Source organism: Lissotriton helveticus, chromosome 9 (genome assembly GCF_964261635.1).
Source record: "Lissotriton helveticus chromosome 9, aLisHel1.1, whole genome shotgun sequence".
Classification (NCBI taxonomy): Eukaryota; Metazoa; Chordata; class Amphibia; order Caudata; family Salamandridae; genus Lissotriton; species Lissotriton helveticus.
The window spans coordinates 924,349,017-924,363,538 of record NC_136070.1 but is presented as its reverse complement, the minus strand read 5'-3'; positions in this window follow the sequence as shown (position 1 = coordinate 924,363,538).

Genomic DNA, 14,522 nt, shown 5'->3' with positions numbered 1-14,522 from the left:
GTGCTCTATGTTTAACTGTATAGATTAGAAAATGGAAGTGTGATTGATTCTTTACAGGACTGACTAGGTGTGTGAGTAACTCCATGGATGAGTGACAGAGTGTGAGTGTCTGTATAGGTGTATGAGTGCATATGATAGTGTTGTAAAGATGAGTGATTGTATGTATGAATGATTGTATGGGTAAATGAGTGAATGTGTGTGTAAACATAGGAATCACTGAGTGCGTATGTAGTAACTAGTATTGGTGTGTCAATGGTTTCAAAAATTATACTCTGTATTTAACACTGGGTGTAACAGAGGTTATATTAAAGTGTGAAGAGATGCATTGTATTGTCCAGGGGTGGTGAATTCATATCGCCCGACGCCCGAGACATCTTGATTTTTTACGAGGGCAAGAGGTTTTAATTTCTATTTTGTCCGAAGGACAAGTAGAAAATCCCACAGTAATCCGATACACAGCTGTTGAACGCTGTTGTTCACATCCAGTTAATAAGTAGCTCGGAGCAGTTTATTGGCACTGAAAGGACGAATGCAAAAGATAGGGGCTGCACTTTCACTTTCCCCAGAGCAGAAGAACATGATGGAGCGAAGCTAAATCAACTACCTCTGACCCCAGCATGTACATCCTCAGCACTATCAGGCTCTCGTGTGGCTTGTGGGCCCCCTCCTGGTCCTTTCATTTAATTTGCGCATGAGACAAACATCGTGCTTCTGCAGCTCCAGAACACCTGCATGTAAGAGACTGCCTTTTCTGCCTCTTGGCCCCCGCTCTGACTTGAACTTGTGATCCCTGCCTTTTATTCTGTGCTTCACCCTTGGGCCTCTTACAGCCCCAAGATTCCTCCACATCCTCACCTCCCGGAACTACATAACTTACATCATCCAGGGCGTACATTACATCTCCTTGCTTTTCCCTTGGGGTTTCATGCAGGCCTCAGGCCCACACCTATTTCTGTGCGTGCACTTCGTCTCACTTTGTGCCTTCTGCAGGGGGCAGCGTAAACACGCAGTTGTAGCTGCTACTGCAGCTGTGGGGTTCTTGAAAGGCGTCTTTCATCTGCAGGTTTACAGACAAGGGCTAATTAATATGAAAGGGTGGGTGAGTGAGTTAAAGGGTGGATGGATAGATGCATGGATTAATGATTGATGTAAGAATGGGTGAGTGAAAGGATAGAAGGAATAATGCAAGGGTAAATGAATGGATGAGGTGAATGAGGATGGAGGGGTGAATGAGGATGGATGAGTGAAAGGATGGATGGCTGAATGGAAGGATGGATGGCTGAATGAAATGGTGGATTGATGGCTGAGAGAGGGCGGATGGATGAATGGATGGATGGATGGATGGATGGAGGATAGGTGGGTGGATGGAGGATACGTGGATAGGTGAGTGGATGGATGGATGGATAAGTGGGTGGCTCGGTGGACAGGTTGCTGGATGGATGGATAGATTGATGGATGGATGGATAGTGGAGTGAAAAAGCTGATGAGTGAAAGGGTAAATGGAGGGGGTTGAAAGGGTGGATGGGTGAGCAAAAGTACAGATTGATGGTGGGGTGGCTGTAAGGGAGGCTGGATATATGAGTAGAAAGGAGGGTGGATGGGGTGAAATGATGAATAGATGGATGAGTGAAAGGATGGATGGAAGATGAGTGCAAATATGGATGGATATCTGAGTGAAGAGGATGATGGGGTTAAAGCGTGGATGTATAAGTGAAAGGATGGATGGGTGAGTGAAAGGATGGATGGAGGGAGGGATGAATGAAAGGAAGGAGGAATGGATGAGTTTGATGGCTATATTTGGAGAAGGAAGGATCGGGTTGGAGAAGGGTGTCACAAGCCCCCCATTGTAGCAGCTACAGTGGGGGCGCAGCCCTTAATGGGCCTCTTCTGTCTACAACTCAGCAGACAAAGGCTGATAAGTAATGTGAAAGAGCAGGTGAGTGAGTGAAAGGATGGATGGATGTGTAGGTGAAAGGGTGGTTGGATGAGTGAGTGTAAGTGTGTCTGGCTAGATGGATGGATGAATGAATGAGTGAAAGGATGGGTGCAAGGATGGATGAGTGACAGGGATTGTGGATGGACGACGGATTTGATGAAGGAAAGAGTGGATGGATTAGTGAGAGAAAAGATGGATGAGTGGAAGGATGGATAAATGGATGGATGAGTGAAAGGGTGGGTGGATGGGTGAGAAAGAGGATGGGTGGTGACTGCAATAGATGGATGTATAGGTTTGGAGATGGTTGGGTAGGTTTAGATATGGGTGGGCGGACGGTTGGATGGAAAAACAGAATGGTGAAAGGCTGTTGGATGAAAGAATGAATGGATGACAATGTAAAGGTGAAATGGTAGATATCAGTGGGTGAATGAAAAGATGAATGGGTAGATGCTTGGATGGGAAAGACGAGAGCTTTTCTCGAGAGGGTTGCAATGGCTTTCTTCACTTGCTTGGTAGCATAAGAACTTTGGTTCAAAGTGGAGTGTATTTTAATTTTCTGCTTACGTACTTGGCCTGCACTATGTTCCTTACTCTACCTCGGCTTATCAGGTGAGCGTCGTGCTGTTTGCCAGCCAGTTCTTCCTAGACAGCCAGCTGTTTTTGTTCTCAAAAAGCCCACATTGCCACAGTAGATCCTGGCACTGAATAAAACAACTTTTTGTGCAGATATGCTCCTTGTAAAAGAGCAGATTGCTGTTACACACAGTGAAGTCAGCCGATAGATAGAGATAGCATTTGAATTAAAACAAAAGTTCTTGGTTCAAGCTCAATTGTTAAAGAAAGTCACAAAAGTGCACAATGATGTATGTCCTTGCATTAATGCAGATTTACGTCTTTCATGAATTCACATGAATTTCCTTAAGTAGGCCAGGAAATCATACCCTAGATAATATTTGTGAATTGCACTTTCACATGAGCAAATATGAATGTGTAGGTTTGCCACTGGGAAAATCTGTAGAGTGTTTACAAGTTCACTTTTCCTTGAACCACATTTTTCCCAGCCCTGAAAGAAATGTTACTACTGTCAGGAGTACATTTCCAACCTTTCTTAGTATTGGAAAGGATTAAAGAGCTGGTGAAAGCCCTCAAAACATGCAAGTTAGCAGGTTAGCATAGACTCGAACGAGCATTCTAACCCTGTAAATATTGCTTACTGCTACCTCCAACCCCTGCATGTAGACCTGCAGAAAGGATGCAAAATAAGGAATTTGATAGTTATCAAATACGTCTATACTATGAGCCTGACATAACCAGAGTGACGATTGTCAGAGCTCTTTTATAATGAGACTGCTGCCATTATTTGACGATGCACTATATGGCACCAAAGGGACAAGTGGATTTTGTTAAAGGACAAGCAGATTTATGAAGCTACCTGTCCCTTGGACAACTAGATATTTTATTAAATTCCACACCCCTGATTGTCACATGAATGATATCATCAGTGATGTGGTCATTGATGTCAAATGAGATGTCATCAGTGATGTCATCAGTGATGTCATTTGAGATGTCATCAGTGATGTCATCAGTGATGTCACTGACCATGTCATGAATGATGTAATATGTGACATCATCAGCAGTGGATTGCGGGTGCGCGATATATAGTTAGTGCAACTAACTATATATGGAATTTCAATGGTTTTGTGTGAGTAAAATAAGGTTTTTTAAATGCTAATTCCTAACTATATATGGTCTATAACCTATGGTTTTTTCAGTGAATTTTCAAGGTTTTGTAAATGCTAATTCCTAACTATATATGGTCTATAACCTATGGTTTTTTCAGTGAATTTTCAAGGTTTTGTAAATGCTAATTCCTAACTATATATGGTCTATAACCTATGGTTTTTTCAGTGAATTTCAATGGTTTTTTAATAGCAAATATCATAAGCTGTCGAATGTCAAGTACGTGGTAAGAATTTTTTTTTTCGTGTTTATGCACACTGATCTGCTTTGATTGCTGCCCCCCACCCCTCATTTCTATTAGGAGTACTCTCTCTTTGCAGATAGTGAAGGGTAGTTAACGCAGCCCTTTCCCCCTTTGTAATCCGTCGTGCCTGCTTCTCTCTCCATTTGATTGATTGTTCTCTTTGGTTCATTCTCTATTTACAAACAAGCACAGAGTCGCAATACTCTGTTTAGTCTTTGCAGATAGCGAAAAATCGTGTAAAAAAACAAAAGGAATCGAGCAAAATCAGTAGGCCACTAATGGGATCTCTTTTGACCTCGCTAAAATAGAAACATTAGGAACAACCTGTTGAAAATAGCAATGCGTATGTATATAAGCGGCGTTCATTTGTGTTCACAGTACCCCTTGTTGATTGTTTCAATCGAGCATTGAATTGTTCGAAGTTAATTCTCTTAACGATCTTCTCTACCTGCAAACGAGGAAGAATAGGAATATTCTATCTCCCTTTGCAGATAGTGAAGGGTAGGTAACGCAAGCCTTTAACACGTCGTACCTATTTCATTCCTCATTGATTGATTGATTGTCCGAACATTGACTGTTTGGGAATTAGTTCTTTTTGGAGGTATTCCCTGTTTGCAAATAAACGTAGGAAAATCTTTGCAAGTAGTGAAAGGGTACGTAATGCGGACCGTTCTCCCCCGTTGTAATCTGTCATGCCTATCTACTCCCCACTGATTGATGCACCTTTTTCACCCGGACCATTTACTAGAGATACGTCATCTGGCCCGACCAGAGAGCACCCCTAGTGAAAAGGACATATGCAATAATAACGAAGTGATCACTGTATCCTGTTAACAGAAACTTTACCATGAAACAACCTGGAAAGAAAAAAATAGGAAAACGAAAATCAGTAGGCCACTGATGAACATGAACTTTTATTAAACAACGAACAAAGAAACGATAACATAACGTAATGATAAAACCTATTAATGTCCTAGAAACAAGAAAACGTTAAAATATGCCAGTGGTGAGAGACCAGAAAAACAGTAAGAGAAACCAAATCACCCCTCGCTGTCCCACCGCCTGCCACGCCAAAAAAATCGATAGACTAGGGAAAATGCAAGTCAGTAGAACATCCACCCCCACTCTGGAAACTTCCAAGGTGGGGCAGGGTTCCGGCTACGCCCAGCCGGGAGCAGCCCATATAAGGCAGGTCCTGCTGCCACGCCTCGGCCAGGAGATCCTAACGTAGGGTGTAGCCGGAGGAGAGGCCGAGACCAGCGGGACCCGGCCAGGGGATTGCCTTTACAACGCTGAACAGTTGCAGGGGGGGGGAATGTCTCCTCGACCCTCCCCTCTCTCTCCCAGTCCGGCCGCGGTGGCCCTTGAGAGTTGCAGGTAGTCCCGCCACATGCTCTTCCGGTCCGACCACCAACGGTCGGGGGGCCGAGGCCGACGGGATCCGGCTGCAGCCGATAAACCAAGAAACCCGTTCATGGGGCCAGAGCCAGGGGCGTCCGGCCGACATCCACCGGAAGCCCGTCCCGAAGACGGACGGGACACTTCTTTCTTTTATAATGGCTGCAACAACACTGGGGGGGGATGTCTTGCACATGCCTCCGACCCCCCCCCTCGTCCTCATCGCCTGGTCCGGCCATAACAAATCTCAAGCGAGACGCCGTGGGGTGCACTGGGAGGGAGAGACGGTGCGAACAGGCCTCTCCCGCCTCCCCAGGTGGAGACTTCCCAGCTGCACCCTCAGCGCTCCAGGCGGTGGCATCCTAACAACTACAGTGCTGCACAGTTTCGGAACGACCTAGATAACGGTTCTTCCACTGTGGCCATGCTGCAACGTCTCGCCCGGCAGGGTGGAGCCCGTCCGCTCATGTGACCCCGCGATCGCCGGTAGCTGCCGAACTCTCAAAATGGCGGTCGACCTGGCAAGAGCGGGCCCAACATAAAGAAATGGCCCGGTCACTGGTTGACTCCACCACCGTAGTCCTCCACGACCTTGAAGATTCTAGAGGAGCCGCGGGAGTCTCCGACCCCCGATGGGGAATGACTGCCATGATCGCCCGTGGAGTGACAAAACTGTATCCGCGGGACGTCGGCGCTCCCATGCTGGCGCCAGCCTCACTTTGAATTACTACAATCCTGCAGACCTCACTTCCGGTGAAAGCACAGTGTGACCCGGTAGGAAAAATTATTGCACCCCCTTCCCTTTTTGACTGATAGTTCAAACCACCGATCCTTTCCTTTGCCCTTTTAACGGAACTTTGGACTGCCTCCCCCTCTTTTACATTTTCTAGAGAAAACAAAACATTAACCACTACATTAGCATAGCAGTTGACACCAGAACTGTTTTCAAATTGAAAACCAACAACATCTTCAACAGAATCCTTTTTGTTTCTGCTGTGACCCTGCTACAGCACAGGCATTGTCCCCAGCAGTAATTCTGCAATGCCGGTAAGAATAGCTGTGGTGCCTACTGGACTCACTCACCCCCGCGGCGCCCCACGCCGTTTTTTGCTGGGCGGCAACTTACTAGACATCACTTTCGTGCCATCTAGATTTCAGCGCGTTCTGCTGCCTTGGAACTATTCGCACAACAGACCGCTACTGACAAGAATATTTCATTATTGGTGCTGTCAATTTCAATAAATCTATTGGATAATTAAAAAGAAATTGCCACGGTCTCTTCGTTGTTTAAATGTTTTTACTGTTTTTGTTTTGTTGTATATATTTATATGTTATTAAAGTTTTATATTCCTACTACTTTGTTGGAGTGCTATATATTTTTAATGTGACACATAATTGTAAAAACTTTGATGTACAAAGAGTCATTCCTGGAATCTTCCGCTTCAGGCTCGGTCCCCTCCCCAATCACAATACAGGATGGTTTTCAGATAGTAGGAACACGTGTGGTGTGACGGATCTCATCGAGTGTGGGCCTTGATCTACTATAACTCCTTTGAAGAGGGGTGATTCTTTACAGCTGGGGCCATAAACTACATCTGCAGGGCTAGCTGATAGCCTGGACAATCGGACACAGAGAAAGAGGAGTGTCAGAGGGTGCGGTAGTGAATAGGGCGAAAGGGAGGTGTCGGGCGGGCACAGAGTGTGATTCTCAGGGAAGAGCAGCGCAGATGGGGGGAGGTTTATTACCCATGCATAAGACAGAGAGCGGTGGTGACCAGTGCCTGGGGGAGATGCTTACGAGGGTGAGGAGCCATGCTACGAATCGACAGCGTGCAGAGAGTGGGTCTGGTCAAGACATCTAAAATGGCTGCCGTGCACGACAAAAGTGTGGCATTTCAAAAAAGGCAAGATGGCGCAGACAATGTTTTTCAACACTTCCTCATTTCCTTCGAATCGAACGTTAACAGACGTTGGGGCATATTACCAAAGTTAAGCGATATTTATCGCTAACGATGCTTACCAACCAATTTTTTACCACTAAGCATCGTCAGAAATTATCGAAGATAAACCTTACTATTATCAAGGTTTATCGCAAATGCGATAATAAACGGCCGCAATGCATGAATATCGCTAAAAACTCAGCGATATTCATGCATTACCGAGCTAATACTCTTAGCCATGTTATCCACCTCCCATTGGATAACATGGCTAAGAACTGCTCAGGGCAGGTGTTACTTTTTGGAGATATTCGCGCTTAGCGCGAATATCTCCAAAAGTTGGTAATAGGAGATAGATATCTTGCATGTTGTAATGCAAGTTATTGTGGTATATGGAACTCATACCATAATCTCTCAGGAAAGCAGAAACTGATCCTTTTGGGACCGCCTAAAAAGGCCTAGGGGGTGAGGAGTACTCTACTTTGCCCCCTTTTCACGTTCCGAACTATTTTATTTTACTCTCTTCTGTAATTACACAAAATAGCAGCGATAAGATGCATCGGAGACACACAGTGAGAGAAAGGAGGCCGGAGATGAAGAAGACATGTCAAATACACATTGGAGATAATATAGTGGCAGAAGGGAAGTAAATATGAGTAAACTTACCATGTAACATAAAAATGTTGCACTCTATACTATAAGTCTCATTTTATACTACAATCACTTCGCTACAACCTCATAAATTAAAAATAAAAATGAATAATGTCTCAAACAATTTTTGATTTCTAAATATAAATTTATTCTTCAGAATTTTCTAAATTTGAAAGAACTAGTAACATGTCCTCATCAGCAATGTCCTCATTAAAAGTCTCCAATGATGATTCTTGTAACTCTATGGTCTCCAAACACTCGATAAATTCGCCATCAAGAGATTGAGCAAAAAAATCATTCAAGTCATCTCCTCCTTCTGACAATATTTCATTATTGGTGCTGTCAATTTCAATCAATGTAGTGGAATCATTCAAGTCATCTCCTCCTTGTGACAATATTTCATTATTGGTGCTGTCCATTTCAATCAATCTAATGGAATCATACAAGCCATCTCCTCCTTGTGACAATATTTCATTATTGGTGCTCTCAATTTCAATCAATGTAGTGGAATCATTCAAGTCATCTCCTTGTGACAATATTTCATTCTTGGTGCTGTCCATTTCAATCAATCTAATGGAATCATACAAGTCATGTCCTCCTTGTGACAATATTTCATTATTGGTGCTCTCAATTTCAATCAATGTGTTGGACAATTCAAAAGAAATTGCCACGGTCTCTTCATTGTGAGCCATTTTATTTTGAAATTGCTTGCTGTAAATTGCAGAAAAAAATAATCACTTTCATTTATCGTCTTTAGTAATACATAATATAAAACTAACTTTATCAAGTATTTAGTATAACAGAAGGACTGCAAATAAATAACAGAAAACATTTTTCAAATTATCTTCAAGTGTACAACATAGTTCCCCATACAAATTAACAACTCACCTTTTTAAAAGTAGCAGAAGTGTTAGTACTGTGTAAATCAAACACCAGAAATTCACCACCAAAAATTCCTCACAAATGTACCTCAGACAGTAGTATCACAAAATGGCTGTGGTTTCCTCTCATTTGACATATATACATAACCAATTAACTTTCATCATACACAAATACAAAACCAAAGTAACATTTTAATTGGTTCTAAATTTCAACACTTTCAAATGTGTTTTCCCCATGCAATTTTCCATAGGACATTTACATACGTCTACAGCCTGAATGGCTGAACGGAATTACACCAAACTTGGCAAAATGGTACATCAAACCTAAGAGGTCAGGAAGGATCTACTATGCCCCCTTATGGTCATTTCCCCCTTCGCTTTGGCCTCCTCTTGTCTCTCAATCCTACCGAGGGACAAGATGGCGGCCGCTACGGACTGTTTGGAATGTTGACAGACGCCGGAGAACCAATCAGCTTCGCAAAGCTCCGTAACGCGAAAAGTACGCGAAGCGGAGCGCTGTTACAGATATATATCTTTTTTTCAACGTTAATTTCTCAAAATCCACTGGAGCACATATATTGAGACCTAGCAAAGGCACATCGGGCTACCAGTCCCTAATATTTTGCCAAGTTTCGTGCAAATCCATTCAGCCGTTCGATTATTATTATTTTGTTTTTTTTTTGCCCCGCGGGGCCCTTTTAAAACCTCCACATCAAACCTAGGGGGTCAGCGAGGATCTACTATGCCCCCTTATAGTTATTTCCCCCTTTGTTTTGACCTCCTCTTGTCTCTCGATCCTACCGAGAGACAAGATGGCGGCCGCTACGGACTGTTTGGAATGTTGACAGACGCCGGAGAACCAATCAGCTTCGCTTCACAAAGCTCCGTTGCGCGAAAAGTCCGCGAACCAGTGCGCTGCCTGGTCCGCGCTTACAGATATATATCTTTTTTTAAACGTTAATTTCTCAAAATCCACTGGAGCACATATATTGAGACCTACAAAAGGCACATCGGGCTACCAGTCCCTACAATTTTGCCAAGTTTCGTGCAAATCCATTCAGCCGTTCGGGCTAAAAGTGAGGCCAACCGCCCTATGGAAAACTCAATGTTAAAAACACGTTTTGGGACCCCCCTTTTTTCTCGGCCCCCACTGGACGAACCCCCCCCAAATTTTCAAGGGCTGCTCAGAAACAAAATGTGCCATTTTCCTGAAAATTTCAGCCAATTCCGTCCACAAACGCCAAAGTTATTAGACATAGAATTTTCAAAAAACCCATAGAGAAAAAATCCTAACTATATATACCTACTGGCGACCGCCAGTAGGTAATATATATATATATATATATATATGTTGTATATGTGTATGTACATATATATATATATATATATATATATATATATATATATATATATATATATATATATATATATATATATATATATATTACCTACTGGCGGTCGCCAGTAGGTAGTTATAGTTAAAACCTAGTTTCCATAGGAAATCCGCAACATTCTATTTGGAATAACTTTGGCGCTGGTGGACGAATCTTCGCGAATTTCTCCAAGAAAATGTCTTGCTCTGCTCCGCTCCGTTTGGGGGTGAAAAAAGGGGGGTCCCAACGCGTGTTTTCCCCATGCAATTTCCCATAGGACCTTTAGCCGGGCCTACAGCCCGCACGGCTGAACGGAATTACACTAAACTTAGCAAAAAGGTAGAGTTCTGTTTGCAGATGGGCCTTTTTGTTAAATGTGTAAATCCGTTCAGTAGTTCCTGAGAAAATCAAAAGTAAAATTGTAGTGTAGTTCCTATATTCCCAATAGGCTCTGCGCTTTGGAATAACATAAACGATAGTTTAGACGTAGGACTGAGGTCGACTAGGTCTCTATTGAATATGTTAGACTTAATTATGAATGGCAGCTAGCTCAGAGGTCACTAGAAACTTTCTCGAGTGAACAGGGAGGAGTTAACTTCACTGAATAGACAAGAAGAGATTAGCTTCTGACAACCGCATTAACATGACAACTTTGCTCCCTCCAGAATAAGGAGTAAATCTCCAGAGTCGTGTGAAAACAATAGACAGCTATTTCACTCAGTCAATCGTGCATGCTTATTTTCACCAGAGTGCAGAGGAATAGAGAGACTGGCGTTTTCAATAAAAGTTGTTATTTATTGAGAAGTCCTCTTTCTCGTGCAAGAGAAGTGAATTGCCACAATTGCAATACTTGTCATAAAGTAAAGTGTGTACAGTAAAAGGAGTATTATGAAATAATACTGTAAAAGCATTTATATGGTTTCTGAGCCATATGATACTTAAAATGGATAAAATATATACATACATAAAATCATTGACTAAACGTACTCAACTGGTGTTTCTAAGATACGCCTACCCCGGTGTACCTAACCTAGGCCTAGTACGTGGGAAGGAGTAAGTGAGTTAAGATAGTTTTGCCAAGAATCTGCATCAAGAATTCTCTAAGGATCTAACCAGCTCCGTACCTTGGTTATAGAATGAAGGAGGTCTTGTATCTCGTTCTCAGGACTCGATCTCCCCGAAACCCGCAAGGGTGACTGGAAACACTGGAGCTGGATTTCTCGGCAGGAGAAAAGACAGCGTCTCTCTCAGTGCGTCAAATGGGAGGGTCGGCTTCCTTCGGCTCTCGCATCAGCTGGGCTTCGGGCAAGTAGATAGCCGCTCTGCTCCAAACCACCGTGTGTTCGCTTAAGGCAACGTTGGTATATGTATACCTGGAAGGTGCCGAGTTTGACGTAAGGTTGGACATAAGACGTCACTAAGAACTTACAGTTCTTTCTGGACTCCAGGAGTTCTTGTTCAAATCAAAACAAAAGCAGGGGGATTTCCCGGGCTGCTGGAGGCTTGGTTTGTTTAAAGAACGTGTTGTACTTTCTAGGAATCTATGGGAGTAGCCTTGCCGTATTTGGACTGCATTGGCTATGACTAAATATGGATGTGATTCTTATGCCTTTATAAGGATATTATTTGTTATAACCACATAAGGGCATTAATCGGGAATATTTAATTAGGGTCCTAGATATGTTTACAACACCCACTCCATGTATTATGTCAATCATTACTAAAATACTAAGCAATACTAAACATATAACGATGCATGTGTTTTCCAACCCACCCCAAAATACATAAATTGCATTTGAAATGGTATATGGTATATACACGAAAATGAGTATTTGTACTGTACAGTTTTCAAGCACTGGTATCATTCAGATAATGCATACATAAATACTGGCTGAATGAATTGTGAAAATTACATTTATGAAATGGCTCCTAATACAGAAAAGAAGGTCGAGACCATTTCATCACATATTTATAAAACACTGTACATGTGCTAGAGGCTAAATCGAAATATTGTCTCTAGAGTTTCAAAATAGAAGTTCTGTTCTCTAAGAATAGTTCTACTTTAAGCAGAGTACCATGTGCCAGAAAAAAGGTAAATATTTTGGAAATGGAAAAATAATTTCGCTTTCAGGGGAAAAAATAGTTTTAATTGTTTTCAGGAGTCTTGTTTATAAAAAACTGAAGACCGAATTCAGAGTTCAGGGAACGCTGTGTGCTCGTTGTTTTTAAAAGTTATTCTCGTTGTTAGGAGAGAACATCAAATCAGACAGGCTTGCAAAAAATTGGTCTACAACTGTAGGTGAAAGTTCGACCAAGTTCGAAAAAGCTGAAATAGTGCATATGTGAGAGTCATTGCTATCATCGATGTCTGGATCAGCAATGCTCACTGAAGGTTGTACCTGTGTGCCGCTTTCATCTCGTACCTCCCCGCCACCTAATCATAATGGTGAAGTCTCAACGAATGCCGTCATCAGAATAGGTAGCCGCTGGGGACAACACGTTGCATGAGCCGTTACCGAACCAAGCAAAGTATCGATATCCATAGGTAATGCTGATGGTAGTGTAAGACAGACGTCCAACACGCATTCTTCTCCGCATAGCAGGCATCGAAGCACAGGTAAGATGCAATCTTGCCAGATTGGTCTGAATGAAAGAAACCAGGTAGTACTCAGATCTCTTAGCCGGGCAAAGCCGAGGACTTTGGTGATCCGTTCTCGGTATCGTATAGCCACGATCGTTTCTTCCATTGTAGCCTGAGTTTTGTCTGTGACTTGACTTGCCATATCGGAGCAGTAGGAACAAAAATAAAATTCCTGCTACGAGTCCCAATAGAAGAGGCAGTCAGCCAAATACAGAATGCACAAAATTCAGGAAGATGCCGAGAACTGTTTCAAAGGGTGCTAACAGTCCCGAAAAAGTGGTCTTAAATACATGTGCGATGCCACTGGTATCAGACATGTTTAAAATTTGACCTAACATTTCTACGAAATGCACGGGGCAATTTGTTGATAATAATGTATGTATCTCTGCTGCTGTCCTTGCAACTTGCAGATCATACGTCTCTTTGGACGAGGTTAAAGGCACAGTTGTCTGTAAAAGAATAGACTTCATTCTGCTTAAAGTATCAATTCGAATAGAAGAGATATTCAGAGAAGGCCATATTGCTGCCTCCATGTCTGGTTTGCAGTTTGGATACAATACTTGCATACAGCAAATGACCCTGGAAGTAACACTCACGAGATAGGCTAATCCTGGCACCATGCCACACCAGCTGCGGTCATTTATTACAACGTAGCTGCCGTTGGAAAGCTGTCTGAAAAAAGGCTCTATCTGTGTTGCAGGAGTGCCAATGCAGGTGACATGACAGGTTATTTGATGAACCTTCGCAGGCTCCATGCAAGTTAATACCTTGACACAGAAGTGTACCGCTTAGTGAATTTTTACAGTTATTACCACTAAGAAATACCTCTTTTTTTCCCTTCACTATAACATTTATGTGTGTAAGATAATTTCCAGGTGGACTTGATGTATCCTTTACCCAACCTTTCATACAGGCCTGCTGGTATATACTTTTGGCAATATTGAAACTGAAAAGTTGTTATCGGAATTGTAATTGTACCATGTATTATCCATTCAATGACAGGTCTCTCTGACATTGTCAATGGTAATCTCTCAAGTTTTTCAATGCTCAGAATCGTATAATCTGCTCCTTTTTGTGCCAAACTGATTTGTTTATCTGTAAGGTTAAAGATAGAAAATAATGACGTTGTGTTGATTAGACGCCATGGCACGTAGCCTGAACGCAGATTTTGTAACGTCCAGCCTAGCTGTACAATAGAACGTAATTGGGACTCGCCATGTTGTAACATTAGCATATCCTGTTCTATTATATCAATAGCAGATGATACAATGCTGTCCAGTGAATACATTCTGGAGGACAGAGTCGTTAACCCATTGTCCACTACAGACAGTGATTTTTCCAAATGAATACGATCAATTTCTCTTATTTTTTCTGCAGTTTCAATTTGCATTACTTTCCAAACCTTGTTGTAAGCTGCGTATATACCAGCGTATATGAAACGTTTTTGACGCTGTTTGCGAGGTCCTATTAGGAAATCTCGCAAGTCAGCACCTTCTTTAAGTAAAGTTAAGTGTTGCTTAATTTCCTGCAGTGTGGATCTCTGTAGCCATTCGAGGCATAGCTTTCCTACACTGTATGTTGTAACTATCCCTGGATGTTGTCTCTGGGAATATCTTGGGTCTGGCCTGTTCTGTTTGAACCCCTGTGTTTTGTTCAGGAATCTATCTTGACAGTTATTAGTGTCTGTGGGCCAGATCAACCATTTTTTCCAATCAGGATTT